General features: G+C 44.7%; 1 long non-coding RNA gene across 2 annotated transcripts; it reads left to right on the forward strand.

The window, feature by feature from the left end:
• Nucleotides 1-6,675: 6,675 nt before the first annotated feature.
• On the forward strand, nt 6,676-19,615 carry LOC143444091 (uncharacterized). Of its 2 annotated transcripts, XR_013113645.1 has the most exons (4): nt 6,678-6,904; nt 14,450-14,723; nt 15,492-18,147; nt 19,500-19,615. It is a non-coding gene; the product is annotated as an uncharacterized LOC143444091 (long non-coding RNA). The 2 variants fall into 2 exon arrangements; XR_013113644.1 differs by having other exon boundaries at nt 6,676-6,904; nt 14,450-18,147.
• The last annotated feature ends 1,141 nt before the right edge of the window (nt 19,616-20,756 follow it).

A 20,756-nucleotide genomic window follows, 5' to 3' on the forward strand; every position in this document is an offset into this window, starting at 1 on the left:
TAAGGTGTTTCGAACCGCACTAGTCCCACGTTAGGGGGCCAAAAATGTTGGGGCCCAGGCTGCCCCACTTTGGGCGGCCTAAAATGTTGCGGCCCTCTCCACTCCGCGCTTGGCGGCCACTGTATCCCGGCCCAAGCTGCCGCTCCGGTCCTCGGGTGGGGTTCAGCAAGAGAGATAGTGAGGATGGACTCGAAGAATGGAGACCAGACAGAGTGTGTTTCAATCCTGTTTATTCTTCAGTCTCTCTTCCTAGTCCAAGTCCCAAGTCTTGAGTTCCTAGTTCCTAGTTCCTAGTTGTACTCCTCCTAGTTCCTAATTGTACTCAATCTGTTCTCTTCCAAGTGTCTAATGTCTACTCCTACTCCTAGTGTCTGAATCTCTGTTACTCCAAATTGTTCTCTACTCTCCTGTCTGCCTCTCACCTTTATATGTCTCACTTCTAAGCCATGCCTCTAAGTCGCGCCTTTAAGTCATGCCCTTAGGTCTTGTCTCTAAATCTGATCTCTAAATCACACCTTTAAGTCACACACCTTTGATCTCACACACCTTTAATGTCACACACCCAAGGAAAGTCCTGGGTATCTAAAGCAAGATGTTATCAGAGTGTGCTCAGCTGTTGTAGGCTATTGTAATCCAAGTCTCATGTCAGGGTATATGGCTCAAGATGGCTGCAAAGCTGATAGCCGCTTTCTGCTAAAAGTCAGCTCCCAACAGTAAGGTGGTACTTTGTGTCATTGGTGCTCTATTGGGGTGAGTAGACGTATTTCATGTCTCCCCACACAACACACAGGAAGTTCTCAGAGCTTTAGTGAGGAATCTGAAGCCTTTGAGGTCTTAGCACTTTTCTTTCCTTTGGCTGTGTTCCAGGACTACACTGCAGGGGGGCGGGTGAGAGATGAACAGGGTGTAAAGATATTAAAGGGGGTGATGTCCTCGTTGCTAATATGTCGGAGCTCACAAAGCGGAGAGCTGGTGAACGTGGGCGCTCCTGATGTTTTCCTGATGTGCCAAGTGCTGTCCGCTCCTCTTCATATCCCACAGCAGCACACGGGACGAGCCACTGGATTCTCACTCGGCTCTCCAAGTGCCCGACACTGAGTCACCCCTCTGTGGGTGAAGATCATGCATCTCTCTTTCACTGTGGCTTACAGAATTCACAGTAAAGCAGGCCCCAAGTGCACCATCGTTCTGATGCAGTCTGCATCTGTCTGCCATCATCTCACAAACTTCTTGGTGTGGAAAAAGGAAAGTAAAAAAAAAAAAAATTGTATGTCTCAGAAATTAGAATTTGGGCAAAATTAGCCTCAAGCATACAATTCGAGTCATTACTGAACTCAATTTAAAATGTCTTTGTGACCGGTCATGTTCATCTTCTTATTTATGCTTGGGCCAGCTCGAGAGCCATTCTGAGTTCCATGTCTCTCGGCATCATAACAGATGATAATCTTTCCACACAGGATAGAGGCCGAGCAAAGTAAATGCATCTGTCCTATTCATAAGCACCATTACTGCTGTGTACAAGTTCATTATATGAAGTAAATGCATTCTACCACTAAGCTCTGCTTACCGACTGCAAAGTTTCCCAGTGCCAGAACCACCATGGTATCAGGACGGTATCCGCATGCCCTGTCAGAACATATCCGGGAGCCACTTCAGAGTAACTGGTTCATTTGCTGCACCTTGGACCAACATTTTGATTCAAGAACAGACTCGGTGGCCTAAAGCTTCCCTCTTTGATATTTTTCTATAACAGGTCAAGTCAGATTTACAACCAACTGTGGCAATGGGGAGTTCTGACATGATCAGTGAGCTAACCTTGGAACTGATGGGGTTCATTGTCCAGTTCCCATATCTACTAAAGCAGATGTGTGTGGAATGGTTAAGGGAATTGTGAAAGCACAGACATAACATGGCATTTCTTCTTGGCTTTACCTTGAGTTATTCAGTGTGTGGGGATGTGGATGCCCACTACACAGTGAGTGTGTAGAGGTCAGAGAATAACTTGGGAGGACTGGTTCTCCTCTTCTACCGTGTGGGTCCTGAGGATGGAACTCAATGTGTTTGGCTTGGTGGCAAACACCTTTAACCACTGAGCCATCTCACCAGTTCCAAACACACGATTTCTGATTTCCTGTTTCCACCACAATGATAGGCAGACTGCATAGTAGCCCCTAAAACTGCCTCTGTCCCCAGTCCCTCCCATGTTTATAAATCAGTAAGAATAATTTTGTGAAAACAACCAGTTTGTCAAACGCAATCTACAGATTCAACATAATCCCAACAAAACAAAAATACCTTACAGAGATTGAAAAATGTGTAACTGAGAAAATTTATATTTTATATGGAAATACTAAAGATCTAGGATATCCAATCCTGAGCTGTGGGGAGCCGACAGAAGGCAGCTATCATTCTTGCAGCCATGTTGAGCCATATACTCTGACAAGAGACTTGATTACAATAGCCTACAACAGCTGAGCACACTCTGATAACATCTTGTTTTAGATACCCAGGATTTTCCCTTGGATGTGTGAGACTTAAAGGTGTGTGACTTAAGGGCGTGACTTAGAGATCAGATTTAGAGACAAGACCTAAGGGCATGACTTAAAGGTGTGGCTTAGAAGTGAGACATATAAAAGGTGAGAGGCAGACAGAAGAAATTATTATTAAGGATTAGATACTTGGAAAGGGCACTTGGAAGGGAGCTTGGAAAGAAGCTTGGAACTTGGAGGCACTAGGGACTAAGAACTAGGGACTAGGAACTCAAGACTTGGGACTTGGAGAGAAGAAGAGAGACTGAAGAATAAATTGAATCACACTCTGTCTGGTCTCCATTCTTCACATCTGTCCTCTCTCTCTTGCTGAACCCCGACCAGCGGACTGGAGCAGCTTGGAGCATTGTGGGCTCTAACAATTTAGTCCCCAAGGCTTTTGGCAGAGCAGGTTCCAACACTGACTGAGCTGTCCACGACATTTTGGCCCCCAAACGTGGAGTAGTTCGGCTATCAACATTTTGGCCCCCAACATGGGGCAGCTTGGGCCGGGACACTGAGCGATCAAGAAAAACTCTTGTAGTTACTACCACCCCAGATTTTCAGTTATACTACAGACCTATAGTAATTTAAAATAGCATGGTACTGGCATACAAACAGACACCTTGATCAATGTAATAATACTGAGGGCTCACAGATAGGTCCATATTCCTATAGACAACTGATTTTTAACCAAAAGTTGACTAATTACAATGGGAAAGAGACAGCATCTCCAATAAATGCTGCTGGTTAAATTGGGTAGCTCCATGAAATTGGATCTTTGTCTCTAACCCTTCATAAAACCCAATTCTAAGTGGGTGGAACACTTCAGTGTAAGACCTGCCACCCTGGAGCTGACAGAGGAGACAGTAGACAGTGTGCTTGAACCTATTGACCAAACAGACTCCTAATGATTTCTTATACATGTGGATTAGTGCATCGGCCAAGCCTCGTCAGAGAAGCTTCTATTTGTAGTAGATGGCAGTTGACACAGAGACCCACAATTGGTCAAACTGTAGAGAATAAGTGCGGAATGTTGCTCAGCCCTAAGTGGAACATCTGTCTCACATCTGTATCATACCCCCTCTTCCCAAGACTCAGTAGACCATTGCAGAGGAGGGGCCAGAAAGATTCTACCAGTTAGAGGCAGCGGATGACTGCAAGGGAACAATGCTTTTCAGATACATCAGGGCCGTTGCACATACGACTCACAAGGGTTGTAACACTGTGTACAAGATCTTTGCAAGCTCAAGCCAGACACAATCCCAGCATGGAGAGAGGGGATAGGCACAAACCCACTCTTAGCTGAGGAGCTCTTGGCAATTGGTAGCTGATGGGAGAGGGAGGGAGGGAGGAAGGGTCAGTGTAGCCCCTGGTCTGTCAACCATGCTCCAGTGGAAGACATGCCTTGTAGTATACATGGGCAGCACCAATTAGAATTTCCTTTTTTAAAGAGTACAAAGTTAGATGGGTAGGGAAGAAGGTGGATCTGGGAGGAACTCAGAGAAGAGCGGAAATATGATCAAGGCATATTGTAAGAAATTCTCAGAGAAATAATGAACACAACAAGAAGAGCAAACACCAACAGCTACAAAGGGGAAAGTGGGCATCAACAGTGGGCAATGCCCTCTACCAAGTGAAAGCCTCTGCCATACTAATGGTGACTGAGATCAGGTCAGACATTCTTTGTGTACTTTATTCATGGAATTGTTGGGTTTTATTTTTAGAATAGGTCTCACTATGTTGCTCTGGCTGGTCTTGAGCTCCTGAACTCAAGCGATCCTTCCACAGGAGCAGCTGGCACCACAGGCACACACCTGGCCTTCCACAGGTGCACCTGGCACCACACACACACACCTGGCCTTCCATAGGTGCAGCTGGCACCACAGGCACACACCTGGCCTTCCACAGGTGCAGCTGGCACCACAGGCACACACCTGGCCTTCCACAGGTGCAGCTGGCACCACACACACACACCTGACCTTCCACAGGTGCAGCTGGCACCACAGGCACACACCTGGCCTTCCACAGGTGCAGCTGGCACCACAGGCACGCACCTGGCCTTCCACAGGTGCAGCTGGCACCGCAGGCACACACCTGGCCTTACTTAGTAATGTGAACATGGAATGGGTACATCTTTGTGGCAGATGCTATTCCTGATCCTGAATAACCCTAAAAGCAGTCCCACTCTCATATTAAACAAAATGGAGACAGAGAATAACTTGTCAAAGATCCCAGATCTAGTTAGTAATGGCTCAGACTTTAAACCAAGCATTCCATAAGGAGCCTCAGGGGAAATGCAGACTCCATTGATGTCCCACACCTTATAACCCACTGCTAGACTACAAGGCCTCTAACTGAGCTGTCTATGGAAATCTTACACTTAATGAGATAAATTAAGTGGGTTCTGTTACACATAAACCCTTCAGAAACAGTCTTTGAAAAGGAAACGGGTATAAATGAGTTCAAAGAGAAGCTAACGGAAGCTGAGTGCTGCTTCAGTTAACACAGGTGTGGAACGTGATACGAAAACTAGTGAGAGAGAGAGCCCCAGGAGTCCCTGACTAAGCTTGGTGGTTACCTCTCCTTCCTCTGGACACAGAAAATCTGGCAATGAGCAAGTTTCTTCCTGAAGAGACCTGGAATCCACTGAGGTGATTTACTCACTGGTATTTGAACCCGTGGCTTTGCCCAGCTGCCAACTAAGCAATGTCCCCCAAGTCACACTGACTCCTAACTGCTTACTTGTCTCTTAAAGGCACAGACACCCGCCACTGGGCACCAGATTCTCAAGGCTGATCACGTGCCAGTTTTAAGCAATGAAAAACTGGTGTGGAAAAGAAAGTTGGAAACTACGAGTTAGCTGTTGAAAAGCACCAATTTCCATAAACACGTTACAGAAACTATTAGTCTCTGCCCTATTTCTGTCAGAAAAAAATTAATGAAAAAAATTTGTTTCCCCTCCAAACATATTGCAATATTCATTCTAAAAAAAAAAAAGGTTAAAAACTTAAGAATCACTCTTTTCACACACACACATACACACACACAATTGAAGTCTGGCTTTTCAGTACTTTATAAGGATTTTTCCCCCATAAATATCACATACAGTGTTTTGAAACACTCTCCCCCACCCGAGTATACCAACATATTTTTACTAAAATCTGCCCTAGGATATGTTTACAAAACAATAAAATTGATATAGGAATGTGTACAGACTACTGGGCTTGTATTAAAACACCCATCTTGTCTTAGTTTATCACACTTTTATTATTTATCACACTTTATTTTATTCTTTATCACACTTTTCCCTTCTTTGCATAAAAGCATCGACTTTTTAAAGTCAGCTATCCGATCCGCCTTTTGACACTTATTTAAAAAGTTTACTGTTTGTTTTTCATTTCGAGTTTTCTGAGGAGTAACCGCTGTGACCCCTGGCATGCAAATGGGCTACAGACACCCACTGAAAAGAAAATCAAGGCCCCAAGACATCGTAGGCAATGCTACTTCAGAGTCCTTGATTTTCTTTGTGATTCACTACAGAGACAGGCTCTGCTTGATTCCATTGTTATTAGGTATTAAAGATGAGCAGAAGAGACTAACCAACTGTTTAAAAATAGAAACAAGTTCAGATCCCTATCTATTTGGGATCTAAATGAAAAGACCATTCCACTCTTTGCTTAGTGCCCTGAAAAGTGTGTCCTTTTCCAGGCAGAGGAGGATAGAAAGCTTTCCAGTTGCCTGGAAGCCCAATTTTTGGTGGCACCCACCACCCTTCAGTAACATAGTCAGGAAATGTGGCAGTTCCAGAAGATCACCCTGATAGAACTCCTCCAGTCGTCCCAGAACTTTCTGGCCATACAGCAGAAAGTCTGTTGAGCTGACAGGCGTTTTAAAGAGAGCAGGGGCACTACTTACATCTTGCAGCCCCACAGCAGGGCTTTGCCTGTCCAATCTGCAGACCACGGAGCTCTTCCCTGGCCACCGCGCCTTCGCCCTGGCTTGACAGCTGCTTTAGTCTGCAAGCCGGGTGGAATGCGTGGTCTCGTGGTCTCTCACTTGCTGTTCTTTTCCGTTTCCAGAGGGCCAGTGGCCTGGTGGTTTCCGTGGCAACCGGAAGGAAGCTGGCTGGCCTACCAGTTTTATTAACCAGTAGGAGAGAACCTGTCTCTTTGGGGCTGTAAGCCGGGAAATTTCCAGAAGAAACCGAGGATACTGCTGCTGTAGACTGACCACAAAGGAGAGACACAAATGGAAGAGATTCTACAGCAGCCAGAAATTGGATGGATTGATTGTGGACTGTGGAGACGCCTCGACGACACTTTTATGTCCATGATTTGCTCCACTTTCCTTGGTCTGATGAATTGTTGCTTATGGTAAGTTCCTCAGGTGGTGTAAAACAACGTTTGACTGTGATTGTTCCAAAGAGAACAGGAATTCTTTGCACTTTCTGAGATGTAGTCTCAGGTTTTCTCCTCTTATGAACTCATCTTTAAATGCTAGAGCCAGAAAATAAGTGAACATGAAAAAAAAAAAATCTGTGTCCTTAAATGGTTCAGTCTATTTGGGGCTGCTACAAAATGTCCTAAACTGGGCGACTTAAAAACAACATTTCTTAGTCTTCTGGAGCCAGGGAAATCTAAGGCTCTAGTCTTCTATTCAATGTCAGATGAGAAGGGGCACGTCCTGGCTCATGGACAGTCCCATCCAGGCATGTCCTCACAGCCCCTTCTATGGCTACTAATTTCATTTAGGAAGGTTCCAATCTTGTGACCTAACATCCAGTCTTTAGTGACTGATGAAGACTTGTCGGGGACGCAAAGAATGGAGACCAGTCAGAGTGTGATTCAGTCCCGTTTATTCTCAAGTCTCTCTTCTCTCTTTCCCAATTCCTTGTTCCTAGTCCATGTGCCAAGTCTCGAGTTCCTAGTCCCTAGTGCCTCCAAGTTCCAAGTTTCCAGTCCCTCTTCTGTCTGCCTCTTGCCTTTTATAAGTCTCACTTCTTAAGTCACACCTTTAAGTCACGCCTTTAAGTCTTGTCTCTAAGTCACACCTTTAAGTTACACCTTTAAGTCACACCTTTAAGCCACATACATCCAAGGGAAAATCCTGGGTATCTAAAACAAGATGTTATCAGAGTGTGCTCAGCTGTTGTAGGCTGTTGAAAACAAGTCTCTTGTCAGGGTATATGGCTCAAGATGGCTGCAAGGGTGATAGCTGCCTTCTGTCAGCTCCCCATAAAAACTTACTAGGTATGGGGGGAATCTGCTGGATGGAGTAGGGTCTCACTAATGTGAAGCATTATGGGACCAGAGAAATGTAGGTATAGTCACTTGGATATAGGGTAACACTATTCCAAAAAGAATTCACCTTAGTCTGGGTATCCAACCACCCATCCGACCACCCACTCATCTGCCCACAGGTCCTTGACACACACAAGCACTGTGCCAGGAGTGTCTTGAAGGACACAGAGGTAAACAGGAATGGAAACAGGAGTGACCGTGGAAAACCATGTAAAGGAGGGAACAAAAATAATACACACACATCTTAGAGATGGTTAACCTGCTAGAGCAAAGGTTCAGAGACAGCAGAGTCCCAGAAGGGCCTAGTGAGTGGCTCTGAAAACCATCAAGTCACAGTTAAGACAAAGGGACCTGACAGGAAGTTACTCTTGGTTTGTATTCCTGTTGAAGGTAGTTTCCTCACAACAGAAACACCTCCCTCAGGAGGGAAGGGAGACTTGGGAAGTAAAGGGAAGGCCATGCATCTGGAAGAACAGGAACTTGGAAGATGCTCCAGGGCACCTCCCAGCAGGGCAGAAGCACCGGACAACCATTGGGGAGCAACTGACCAGCCTGTGGAGCTGCAACTTGTGCAGAGCCTCGGTTACGGCTTCCACACCCACTGTGCTGGTCTGGGCTTTTCTGTGATGCAGGTCCTTTTGTGTCACCCCTGTGCCTCATAAGTACCCCTCACCTCTATTCCTGTCAGTAACCCTGGTAAAAAAAAAAAAAAAAATAAATAAATAAATAAATAAAAAGAAAGAAAGAAAGAAAGAAAGAAAACAAAATGAAACAACAACAAAAAAACCCTTCACTGGTTTGCCATTGGATACCGGTATAATTGTTACTTGGGGGTCTGTATGGGTTCTCTTTCTGGAGTAAGTAGTCAGGTGTGAAGTATAACTTTTCATGAAGTCTGTCACACAAATCTCAGCAAAGCGAGCACACACTATTATACAAGCATAGTGGAGCATCACCTCTTTAGACAGTTTTGAAAACTTCATTTGCTCCTTCTGACTCACAGGATGGGGAAGCCATGGGGCAGGAGTGGAAGCCATGATAGCTGGAGTGGGAACCATGGTGTCAGGAGTGGGAGCCATGGTGGCTGGAGTGGGAGCCATGGTGACAAGGGTAGGAGCCATGATAGCGGAAGTGGGAACCATGGTGACAGGGGTAGGAGCCATGGTGACAGGAGTGGGAGCCATGGTGACAGGGGTAGGAGCCATGGTGACAGGAGTGGGAGCCATGGTGTCAGGAGTGGGAGCCATGGTGTCAGGAGTGGGAGCCATGGTGACAGGGGTAGGAGCCATGGCGACAGGAGCCAGTTCCTCACACTCCACCTTCAGGCAGGAAGCAGAGATGCTTAGCTCGCTTTCTCCTTTCTTCCCTGTTATTCATGAGGCTGAGACGTCAGCTGGTGGAATGGCTCCCCCCTCACTGACGGTGGCTTTTCCTCCTATGTTGTCTTTTTATTGACACCCTTCCTAGCCATACCCAGAGGTGATTCCATTGTGATTCCAAATCCATGTTGGCAAAGAAGAAAGATCACATTTCATATATGTTTTACTTAAATGTTAAAATGTTTGTATTATATTTCTCTCTGTGTCTCCCAGTCTCCTTGTCTCCTTGTCTCCCTCTCCCTGTTTCTCTGTCTCTCTGTCTCTCTCTCTCTCTCTTTGTGCGTGTGTGTGTGTGTGTGTGTGTGTGTGCCACAACACATGCTTGGAGGTCATAGAACACTTTGGGAGTTGGTTGTCTCCTACCACGTGGGATCTAGGGATGAACTCAGGGTGACAAGCACCTTTACCCACCAAGTCTTCTTGCTGGCCCAATTTTTTTCTTTTGAGACAGGGTCTCACTATGTAGCCCTGACTGGTCTCAAACTCACAGAGATCTGTCTGCCTCTGCCTCCTGAATACAGGGATTAACCGTGTGTGGAGCATGCAGGGCCAGACTTCATTTAATTTGTAAACTTTTCTCAGTCCTTTGATTAATGGAACTTCAAAACCCACAAAATCCATATGTAGCTTTTTTGGGGAGGGGGATCACCTAAGGATGCCTCTCTGAACACTCACTCAGGCTTAAGTCTGATTCTCTGGTTTCTCCTTAACAAACCAGGTTCTGCTTCATGCTGACTTGTCCTGCAATTCTTTCCCATATTGTGGTCAAGGTCACCTTCACTTGAGTGGAGGTGTCTAAATGGGTGTGTCTTGGGCATGGGAGGCAGCATGGGGCTGTGTCTCTCCCCCTGTTCCTTGTCACATGCAAATGGCTTGGCGTTGCCACATACTCCTTACTATGATACATTGTGGGCCTCAGACCTCACTTTGATACACTGTTTGTCGCAGACCTCACTATGATACATTGTTCACCGCAGACATCACTATGATACATTGTTCACCACAGACCTCACTATGATACATTGTTCACCGCAGACCTCACTATGATACATTGTTCACCGCAGACCTCAAAGGTCAAGGGCCAATAGCCACGAACAGAAACCTCCAACACTGAACAAAAAGCCAACTTTCCCTTTTATAAGTTGTCTCAGGTATTTGTTACAGTACTGTGAGACTAACATAATGCCCCAGCTCAAGCACAGAACAGTACTGTGAGACTAACATAATGACCCAGCTCAAGCACAGAACACAAACCTGTGCCCCCTTCGCCAGCTAGCTATTAGTTTATGAACCCCAACTGTGCAAAAGGCCCAGTTTGTAAACATTTGTCCAAGGCCGAGGGGGCCAGTAGGAGATCTGAGAGACAAACTGCCCAGTCATTAGCCAATCAGTGTAACGGAATAAACAGAGTCACCTACGGAAGGCCAGCAACTGGGCAGGCCACTGAGCTGGATTCCTGAAAATTGACCAGATTGTACGTTCAGTTAGGTGTGGTGTGTTCTGGGGCTGAGTGACCAGGCCCCTGGTCACCCGCAAAGATGAGCAGCAAGAACTGAGTTAGTGATAAGATCAAAATGTATCATGTGCCTGTGTGAAAATGTCAGAATGAAACTCCATCTCCCAAGAGAGTAAGAACAGCCGTGGTTGTGGGAACTGCACCTCCCACTTAAAGCCCCCCATTCCCAGTTGTCTTTATGTCTCGCCTAGTTAAATATCCACATCCTGATAGTTGCCAACCTACCTGGACCATGAATATCATCTCAGATTCTGCTTCAAACCTCTGTGTGTGTGTGTGTGTGTGTGTCCGGTAACATGCCTAGGTCCCAGCCCCAGAGGGACTGTGAATTTCTGACCAAGTCTGCCACCTGCTGGCGATACTTGATTCTCCTGTCAGACCAAACCCCCACTATATATATATATATATATATATATATATATATATATATATATATATATATATATATATATATATATACACACACATACGTATGTATGAATAAAAATGTAACAGATATTTAAAATAAAAAGAATAGCTCTTACCCCCCATGCTGGCTAAGCTTCATGGTGCCAGAGGGTGCATTCAAGCTAAGAATTTGTCATTTAAGTTTTCTACAGGTGTGCACACTATAGGCAATTACACTGGCCAGCCAGTTAAGATGAGCCTGTTGGTACAAGTGTCAAATCTGCCATGGGGCTGCTTGTCACTGGGGAGGTCACAGGCCCTGGTGTGGAAGCTGCTGCTGCTGGTTTGCTAAACGGATGTGATGCACCCGTCCAATTGCCCTTCAAATAGCCATGCTTCTGCCAATAGGTTGATACTGCTTCCAGCTTTACTCAGAGAAGCTTTGGCATCTGCCAGCTGTGATTGCAGAGCCTCATAACTGGCAGGTGCATTGAGAATAAATCACCATTTAATACCATTCCTTAATGGGACACCCGTGCTGCCCCATTCCACAGCTCGGGGAATGTGAGAGAGCAAGAGCTGGATGAATGTAAGAGCTGCAGGGTGGGAGGGTGTGGAATGCTGACACAGGTGTGACAGGGCTGTGGCACGCTTATACTCACAGCAGCTGTCACTACCTGCACCCCATCTCCAGGAGATCCAGATTGTCAAAACATTGTCAAGAATGGGGCACAGGCTCAAGGGCCCTACCCTGAGGATTTAGATACAGGTAACAGGTGATGGGGGACGGAGAGACATTTTCTTCAGTGGTGTAGCCACCGGTGAAATGCCCACTTCCTGTAAACAAACCTCCATCTATGTTCTTGTAAGCAAATCTAAAGCTACTCATCAGGGCAGATACACACATGCAACACATGCATATGCATACACACAGCCATACACACATGCAACACATGCATATGCATACACACAGCCATACACACATGCAACACATGCATATGCATACACACAGCCATACACACATGCAACACATGCATATGCATACACACAGCCATACACACATGCAACACATGCATATGCATGCACACAGCCATACACACATACACACATGCACACATGCATATGCATACACACAGCCATACACACATGCACACATACATATGCATACACACAGCCATACACACATGCAACACATGCATATGCATACACACAGCCATACACACAGCCATACACACATGCACACATACATATGCATACACACAGCCATACACACATGCAACACATGCATATGCATACACACAGCCATACACACATGCACACATGCAACACATGCATATGCATACACACAGCCATACACACAGCCATACACACAGCCATACACACATGCAACACATGCATATGCATACACACAGCCATACACACATGCAACACATGCATATGCATACACACAGCCATACACACATGCACACATGCATATGCATACACACAGCCATACACACATGCAACACATGCATATGCATACACACAGCCATACACACAGCCATACACACATGCACACATACATATGCATACACACAGCCATACACACATGCAACACATGCATATGCATACACACAGCCATACACACATGCAACACATGCATATGCATACACACAGCCATACACACATGCACACATGCATATGCATACACACAGCCATACACACATGCAACACATGCATATGCATACACACAGCCATACACACAGCCATACACACATGCACACATGCATATGCATACACACAGCCATACACACATGCAACACATGCATATGCATACACACAGCCATACACACATGCACACATGCATATGCATACACACAGCCATACACACAGCCATACACACATGCAACACATGCATATGCATACACACAGCCATACACACAGCCATACACACATGCAACACATGCATATGCATACACACAGCCATACACACATGCAACACATGCATATGCATACACACACCCATACACACATACACACATGCACACATACATATGCATACACACAGCCATACACACAGCCATACACACATGCAACACACACATACACACATGCACACATACATACATACACACACCCATACATACATACACACATGCACACATACATATGCATACACACACCCATACATACATACACACATGCACACATACATATGCATACACACACCCATACACACAGCCATACACACATGCAACACATACATATGCATGCACACAGCCATACATACATACACACATGCACACATGCATATGCATACACACACACATACATACATACACACATGCACACATGCATACACACATATACACACATGCACCCATACACACATATTCACATATACACACAGCCACACATATAAACACATATACACACATACACACACATGCACACACATACACACACACACACCCATACATACACATACACCCATACACACACCCATACATACATACACACATGCACACACACATACACACATATACACACATGCACCCATATATACATATTCACATATACACACAACCATACATATAAACACATATACACACATACACACACATGCACACATACTTGCACACACATATACACACACATACATACACACACTCATACATACACACACCCACACACATACACATATACACATACACACACATGCACATACACACGTACACACATACACACATACATACATACATACAAACACACATACACACACCCATACACCTACCCATACATATACACACATATGCACACACACATGCACACACATACACATACACACATGCATATACACACATACACACACATACATACATACACACACATACACACATACATACACACACACATACATACACACACATACACACATTCACATACATATATACACAGGACACAAAAGTACAAAGAAGGAGCATAGTTGGGAAGAGAAAGGGGATTAAGATTAAAAGGAATGGGAGGAGGTAAAGGAAGTAAGAGGGAGAGATCAAATATATTATGTATATGCACATATATGTAATATATATGCATGTATATATAACAGACTAAAATAATTATTATATTTTATATTATGTATTATATATATCAAAATATATTATGTACATGCATGTATATAGGTGCAGGGAGAGATTGAAATACATTATGTACATGTATAAAAGTATAATAATGAATCATTACTGTGTATAATTAATATATAATAACCACAATTAAAAAAGATTTTGTTGTCTGAGAAAAAAAATAGCAAACCCTGGACATTTCATACAACTGTCGTTTTTTTATGACTTGCCCAAGGTAGTGATTTTACAAATGCAGGGAAGTCTCCTGGCTTCAGGTGTCTGAAAGAGCTCAGCGTCTTTGCCCAGTGACACCCTGGAATCTAAGGTCAGCATCCACAGGACCCAAACACCCTGATCCTTCTGCATGCAAAAGCAGAAGCTGCTGCAACTGTGTGAAACTGGCTGATAAAGTCGAGGAAAGAGCATCGTCGCTGGCAAAACTGCCTGGGAAACCACATCCTCCCTGTAAACACATGATGCATCCACGGAAGCGTCATTTGTTATGGAAGGTGAGTGACAACCCCACATGCTGCTGCTAGTTACTCCGAGAAAAATAGAAAGACAAAGAACTACGGAATTAAAACACTACATTTCAAAAACTACAGTGTCCATGAAAACTCATAAAAGATGAACAGTCAAGGAGCCTGGAGGCCAGGGAGGCAGCTTGGGTTGGGAAGCAGCTCTGGTGAGAGTTCTACAGTCAGGAGAATCTGAGTTTGATATCTGTGTAAAAAGGCAAGCATGGGCCTGGTGCGTGGGCTCACACCTTGAATCTCAGCGCTCATGAGGCAAAGGCATGTAGATCTTAGTGAATTCAGGCCACCCTGGTCTATATAGTGAGTTCTAGATCAGCCAGAGGTATACTGTGAGACCCTGCCTTCTCCCTGATCAACTAGTGTCTCCTGGCTACCCACGAAGAAACATACATCTCTGCTTAGGAAAGCAGAGACAAGAACCCAGTCCTATACATGGAGACTTGAGGGTTAGTAGAATATGCATACATAGATAAAATGATTAAACTAAAAAGTCATTTGACTCAGTTACAGATGGGTGATTTTTATTTTTGCTTTTGAGATATGGTCTCTCACAGACATCTGTCTGCCCTGCCTCCGCATCCTGAGTGCCAGAGTAAAGGCACGCACCACCATGTCCAGCCATGCTTGAGGTTTGATTGGAGGGCACATGGACTCTTAATTTGTCATTTATATATTTTTTCTGATGTTTTTCTTCTCTTCATCCTCTAACATTGAACATCATTTTCTCCCTTTGGTTCCCAGGATTGTTAACTGTTTTAGACAATGTCCACCACTCCAAAGACCCCTGCCCACTGCAGCCAGGGACCCCTGCCCACTGCAGCCAGGGTGGCTTTACTGTCATAGGTCAACTGCTCTTACTGATGAAACTACAGAACCCTACAGGACTTGCTAAGAGTCAGGTACTAATTTCAGCACTTCATGAATGCTGTTTATTAATTTTTCTCAAATACCTGTTGTCTTAGGGTTTCTATTGCTATGATGAAACACTATGACCACAAAACAAGTTGGGGAGGAAAAGGGTTTATTCAGCTTACACTTCCATGTTGCTGTTCATCACTGAAGAAAGTTAAGACAGGATTCAAAGAGAGCAGGATCCTGGAGGCAGGAGCTGACGCAGAGGCCATGGGATGTGCTGCTTACTGGCTTGCTTCTCCATGGCTTACACAGCCTGCTTTCTTATAGAACTCAGGACCAGCAGTCCAGGGATGGCTCCACCCACAATGGTCTGGGCCCGCCCCCATCTTTAAGATAACTATGCCCCAGAGCTGGATTTTATGGAAGCATTTTCTTAATTGAAGCTCCTTCCTTGTAAGATGATTCTAGCTTGTGTCAAGTTGGTGGAAAACTAGCCACGGCACCTGTAGCATTATTATTTTTTAATCTCCAGTAATGGAAACCAAAGAACCAATAGTAATTTGCTCAAATTCATGAAGCAAATAAGCCGGACCCAAGCTGTGTGGCCACAGTGTCCTTCCATTCTGTGAAGTTAGAGGATGGTTTTTATATTTCCCTCCAAAGTTTTAAAGTTTGATTTTTTTTATATTTGATTTTTAATCTATTTGTAACTAATTATGATTTAGGTATGCTCAATGGGCCATCCTAGGAGGAATATAGAAGACATTGGTTCTGAGGGTGATTTGAACTGTGCATACCTGGCCCAAGAGGTTTCAGTGGAGAAGAATTTCAGTATGTGATGTAGAGGCTGTTTTTGTGGTATTTTGGTGAAGAATGTGGTTGCTTTTTGCCCTTGTCTGAAGAGTCTACCTGAGGCTAAGGTAAAGAGATTTTTATTAATTGCATTGACAAAGGAAGTCTCAAAAGAGCCCAGCAGAGATTTTATTCTCTGGTTAAGTCTCATGAGGAACATGAGACTTAACTCAACATTCTGATGAGCATAGCAAGCTTAGAAAAAAATACAAAATGTATTGTTCAAGTAATAATAAAGGGGCACCAGGAAGTGAAATGGAGCTGAATCCTGTGTTCAAGGAGATAAAGAGAGTTAGGAAGTGGTGATCTCAGGGCAAGAGCCCACCCAGCTAAGCTTATTGTTTGTATTTACAGTTGAACAAGAAATAGTTTGGATTTTTAATCTGGAATGAACTACAATTCAGAAATAGAGAGCACACTTGTGATTCAGATCTTGAGGCCGGAAGACACATGCTTTTGGTCCGGGTTTTGAGGAACGGTAGACAATAAAAGCTTAGGCCCAAACATGTTGGTACACAACTTTGATCCCAGGAAAAAAGGCAAGCAAATCTCTAAGATCAAGGCTAGCCTGAAACAGAGCAAGTTCTAGGTAAAGAAAAGTTTGAGTCCAGGCAGGGTGGTACATGCCTTTAATCCCAGCATTCAGGAGACAGAGCCATGCAGATCTCTGAGTTCAAGGTCAATCTCCTGAACAAGTTCCAGGCCAGCCAAGCTTAGGCAGTGAAGGAGTTGGGAAACAGAAAGCTGGTGATGATGTAAAAGAACAAGGGGCCGTGTTCCAGCACCAGCAAGCAGCAGAACTCAGCAGCTTTGGCCATGTGGCTCTGGCTTTAGAGTCAAGAATAGAAGGGATGACTGAGACAATTGATGCTGGTTAGCTGGAGCTAAGAAATTAGCAGTGATTAAGAAGAGAGCAGCATCACTGAGGTGAAATCTTCTGGGAAGCATTTTCTGAGAACACAGAGAAACTGTTCCAGAGATAGCCAAGGTTGTACCTCGTGCTGCAGCTGGACTTGGTAATGTGTAAGAGTCACCCAGGTGGTACTGGTTTGGAAGGCATGAAGGGGTCATGAAGAAGAGCTGAGGCTTGGCACTATGAGAGGCCATGGAAGGCCATTGGTAAAAGTGCAGCCTTAGTTGCAATTAATGGCCCAGGACTGAAGGGGTCATGCAAAGTAGCTGGGTCTTGGCACCATGAAGAGAGCCCATGAGAGGCTATTTGTGAAGCCTAGTTGCAGCAGCAGACCCCAGTGTATTGGAGATGTCAGTACCATGGGATGATCCCCAAGAACAGCAGCAGCAGGGGAGTAGAGTCAACCAGAGCCTAGAGTGCTACAGAGGGCAGAGCTGGAGAAGTGAGGTCAGCCCTTTGGAGGAGCCGAGAAGATCATGTGTGGATCTCAGACACTGGATTAAGAAACTGTAATGTTAAAGTTACCTTGGAGACCCCAGTATGTTCGAGATGCCATCAGCTATCTGCTGAGGAAAGCTGCTAACAGGGTGTGAAACCAGTCCAGAAGAAAGAAGTTTGTTGCAGTCAACAGATGAAAGGAGTTGGAGATCTGAAGACTGCATTGACATTAGACTTGGAGGTGCAGAGTCGGCATTTGCCCAGCTGGCTTTTTTGGTCTTGGCATTTCCTCACTGTGATGCTCTGGACTGGCAATGTATATCCCGAATGATGTTGGAGGTATGCTGTGTGCTTTTTGCTTTTGAATTTATAAGGGGATTACAGTTAAGTGATTGAATCTCAGGAAAGATTTTGAATTTTGTACTTTTAACATTGTTGAGACCACTCTAGACTATGGGGACCTTGGAAGTGGGGATAAGTGTACTTTTATATTATGCTATGGCTAAGTGTGGCCCCCATAGACCCGTGTGTTTGAACAAGCCTATGGGGGCCAGGGAGTGGAATGGGGTGGTTTGAATATGATTGGCCCAATGAGTGGCACTATTAGGAGGTGTGGCCTTGTTGAAGGAAGTGTGTCACTGTGGGGGTGGGCGTTGAGACCCTCCTCCTAGCCATGTGGGAGCCAGTCCTCTCCTGTTTGCCTTTGGAACAAGATGTAGAACTCTCAGCTCCTCCTACACCACGCCTTCCTGGACACTTCCGTGCTCCCGCCTTGATGATAATGGACCAAACCTCTGAACCTGTAAGCCAGCCCCCAATGAAATGGTGTCTCTTATGAGAGTTGCCTTGGTCATGGTGTCTGTTCACAGCAATGAAACCCTAATTAAAACACCCACTTAAAGCATTCCATTGCATTCCAAAGTCCTCAAATCTACATTCCTCCAAACAAAAACATGGTCAGGCCTATCAGAGCAATACCCCAGTCCCTGGTACCAATTTCTGTCTTAGCTGGGAGCAGGAAGCATGGCAATGTGCAGGCAGACATGGTGCTGGAGGAGCCAAGAGTTCTGCATCTTGATGCTAAGGCAGCCAAAAGGAGGTTGGCTTCTCTTCCTAGCGTGGGCTTTTTCAGAATTCTCATAGTAATTAGTGTCCAGTTACAATTTCTTAGGTTCACTGAGGTACAACCTTTGAAGTAGAAAGAAGATAAAGTCTTGATCAAATATAATTCAGAGAGAGAGAGAGAGAGAGAGAGAGAGAGAGAGAGAGAGAGAGAGAGAGAATATCAACCTCAAGAATAGAAGTAGTCAAAGTGCTGCTTTCTCCCACTAGATGGCAGTGTTTCCCTGCGAACCAAACCTGACATGCAGGCTCCCTGGCAAGATGGCAGGCTCCCTAGAAAGGGATACAGGACACTTGACAGATGCCTCCACCCAGGCAGCCAACTGAGAAACTGTGCAGCTTCCTTTTATCTGGAAGTTGGTCCCTGAGCCTTGAGACTGAGGTACACCTAGGGGAGCTGAGACTGGCTATAAACGTGGGGTAAGATTTTAAACAAGAACCACTCAGTGAGTGGTCCTGGGAGCAGGTGCCCTTCAGAGGGAGTAGCTGAAGTGGCATTTTCTTTCCTTCTTTCTTTGTGCATTTGTCTTGACAATCTGGATTGTGATGGATGTGCATTGCTGCTGCAGGTTTGAACGAGATTCGGTGAGGACTTGAGGACGGTTCACTCTCACAGTGGGCTTACTGCCATCTTGCCTCTCCTCTAGACACACACGGAGGCAAGGAAGAAGCGAACTTTGCAGAGTTCTTGCAGAGAAGAAGCAAGGCCACCTTCATCACTTGGAATCTATGAAGACAACACTACCTTCAAAAGTGTGCTGGGATCTTGCTGCGTATACAGAGGCCCTTGGTGGTGCCAAAGAAGTGTGTTCCACTACTGCATACTACATACATACATACATACATACATACATACAAACACACATACATGGCCTCACTGTGTAGCCCTGGATGGCCTGGAACTCACCATACAGACCACCAGGCTGGCCTGGAACTTACAGAGATCTGCCTGCCTCTGCTCCCCAAGTGTTGGGACTAAAGGCACCTGCCACCACAGCCAGCCAATATATAATCATCCTAACACAACAAAAATGTCATTTAAAAATGAAAGTGTTTTATGTGGTTGTTAGATTTCTGAAGTAATCCATAACATCGCTGTCTGTTTCATTATTTTATTTTATTATTCTGATAATCTATGGTTATTGGAAAAGTTTGGAAAAATATAACCTCCAATTCTATTTCCAGATACAGCCACTAGCATTTTAGCACTAATTTTTTCTCAGTATGAAAAATTAGTCATAAATATTAGTTATCAGGAGCATTTCTGCTTTATCTGTAACTGTCTTCAAATTAGTAAACCCTGGAGTGAGACTGACTGGTTTGGCTTCTACATCTAACACTGGACTTGGTTCTTTTGTTTGTTTTATAACACAAAGTCTCCCTGTGTAGCCTAGGCTGGCTTCAAATTCCTAATCCTCCTGCCTCAGCTGCCCAAGAGCTTGCTTCTTTTATTTATACAGCAGAGGTAAAGTAATAAATCCTTACCTCATAGCCTTGATTGGGAGAGAATGTCTCCTGTGTGTCTGCTACAATACCAAGCACATGGGAAATGCCTCGGAGATGTGGCTCCATGGTAAAACCCTGTTTAGCATTCACGAGACCAGAGGTTTGATCCCAGCACCACAGAGAAAAAAAAAAGAAGAAGAAGAAGCCCCACAGATATTAGGTTTCTATTGTCATCATTATCAATCAAACACTTTCCCCTACTATGAAATCATTTGTTCTTACAGAGTTTGGAAAATATGAAGAAATAAAGCTGAGAACCCAGGGGCTGGAGAGACGACGCTGTGGATAAATTGGTTACTGTGTAGGTAGGGGGACTTGAA

The sequence above is a fragment of the Arvicanthis niloticus genome, chromosome 12 (genome assembly GCF_011762505.2).
Source record: "Arvicanthis niloticus isolate mArvNil1 chromosome 12, mArvNil1.pat.X, whole genome shotgun sequence".
In the NCBI taxonomy this organism is placed as follows: domain Eukaryota; kingdom Metazoa; phylum Chordata; class Mammalia; order Rodentia; family Muridae; genus Arvicanthis; species Arvicanthis niloticus.